Consider the following 2453-nt stretch of genomic DNA (forward strand, 5'->3'; position numbering starts at 1 on the left):
GGTACCAGCCCACTGGGGCGTGGTTTCTCTCCCTTTAAAAAAGCGGCCACTTCCCTCTTCTCTCTCTCTTCACTTCCTGCTCCGCCTGCGACTAGACTCCTTTCCTGGTTGCGAAGAGGGCTGTTGCCTGGGACAGTGATCTGTAAGTTTTTTCCCCTTTAAATAAATACCACCCTAATAATCATAACCCCGAATTGGTGTGGCATTGTTTGTGACTTACGCCTTCATTTTGGCGCCCAACTAGGTTTTAGAACCTCTCCTTTCCCCACTCGCAGCCGCGAGTTCGGCTTGGCGGCCCCAAGTTCGGCTTGGCGGCTGCGGGCTTGGCGGGCGCAAGTTCAGCTTGGCGGCCGAGGGCTTGGCGGGCTCTAGTTCGGCTTGGCGGGAGCCCTCCCCTTCCTCAGCCGCCAGCGGCCTTGGACTCCCCACGTGGATTTAAACTCCACAGGCCCTCATAGTCTCTGGCCGCGTGGTTTGCTCTTTTCTGAGTCATTTTTAAATCTCCCTTGCAAGTACAGCTCTTAAGTGGCACGAACCAGAGCACGTGGTTGCTGAAAGCTGCAACCCCTCAGGGTGACTTGTTCCGTCTCAGGAATTGATTTAATTAGATTTATTTTGTTGAGAAACTTGAATTTTCCAGTTTTTAACATCTACTAAGGCACTGAAACAGGACCATGTTTTCACCGCGACTCTGCAACAGCGCCACCTGCTGGATAATAGGTAATATTGCAGTTTTTGTTTCTAATGCAAATTTTACTGCTTTGTTTTCACTAATACAATGGATTAGTAAATTTATATTTACTAATACAATGAATTACATCATACAAGGTTTATATGATTATGGGGATACCTTAATTTGCTTGTTACTAGCCTTCAGTTTTCTTTTCCATATTCTATCATTAAGGAAGAATATGGCACTCCTAAGAACGATTGAATCTTTACGTACTAATAATGAACAGAAGAATATGGCACTCCTAAGAATGATAGAATCTTTACGAACTAATAATGAACAACTAATTGACAGGATTAAAATTATTGAAAATCAGAGGTTATCTGAACAAGTGGATACTATGACAGACAAAATTGATTCCATATCCAAGGGTATTAGAAAGTTACCTGAAAGGGTTCAGGCTGTTGAATTTGACGTTCAGACTTTATCACAAAGTTTTGATAAGGTAACAGACAGAATGTACCTCCAAGATGGGAATCTACATGATATACAAGAAAAGTTTAAGGAGGACATGTTATCTTTGAAGGAAAAAATTAAAGCTTTGGAATCACAGGTGCAGAATGGGGACCAAAAAATTGATACCTCAGTGAAATCACTGGAAATATATACAGGTCAGGAGATTCAGGATTTAAGAGAGACAATGATAAAAAGATTTGAAAAGATTGGGGAAATTATTGCAGCTGGTGAACAGAGTAAGGAGGCACAAGGACAGGATACAAGGCCTCCACCAGCTATTAGAACTGGCTTACCCAGGGTTCTAGCGACATACCCTATACTTAATTCTGAAAAAGCATCAACTTCTAAAGGCTCAAAGGGAGTCAGAGAAGCTAGATGGACGCCAATAGCAATGAATGATCTGAAAGAAATTAAGCAAGCTGTTGTTAATTTTGGCTTGCACAATGCATATGTAAAGGAAATGATAAGGACTTGGGCTTCTAATGCTAGAGCTACTCCCCATGATTTCCATCAGTTAGTGTCTGCAGTTTTAGATAATGGACCTTCCTTGATGTTTGGAATTTATTTCAGAGAAGAATCCAAACATATGGAACAGCAAGGAAGAGCAAAAGGTATTGAGGTTTCCCAAGATCAAATTCTTGGTGCAGGAGAATATGCTGATCCACAGGTCCAAGCTCTTTATGACGATGAAGTACTGTGTCTATGTCACCAAGCAGCTTTAAATGCTTGGAATAGGATACAAGATCCAGCAAAAAGGGTTGAATCATATACCAGAATTAGGCAGGGACAGAGAGAACCCTTTATTGACTTTTTGCAAAGATTAATTAAGGCTCTGGACATAGGGGTAACAGACCCAGAAGCTAGACGAATACTTCTTGAATCTCTAGCTTTTGAGAATGCAAACATAGAATGCAAAAAGATAATTGGGCCTTTAAAGTCTAGATCAGCACCTATGGATGAATGGATTCAGCATACGATGAATGTTGAGACGTTTAGCTATAATGATGAATCTTGGGTAGGAGAAGCGATTTCCAAAGCAATGAGGAGACATCAAACTGCCAGGTGTTTTAATTGTGGTAAATTAGGACATTTGCAAAGGAATTGCAGGCAAAGAATTTCTAGGAATAATATCTCTTCTGGGAATGACAAAAATAGGAGACCTCGGCCTTCAGGTATATGTAGGAGATGCGGTAAAGGCAGGCATTGGTCCAACGAATGTAGGTCAACAACAGACAGACGGGGCAATCCGATATCATCGGGAAACTCC

The sequence above is a fragment of the Microtus oregoni genome, unplaced genomic scaffold (assembly GCF_018167655.1).
Source record: "Microtus oregoni isolate MIOR12 unplaced genomic scaffold, Mior012 000012F_ref0000307, whole genome shotgun sequence".
Classification (NCBI taxonomy): domain Eukaryota; kingdom Metazoa; phylum Chordata; class Mammalia; order Rodentia; family Cricetidae; genus Microtus; species Microtus oregoni.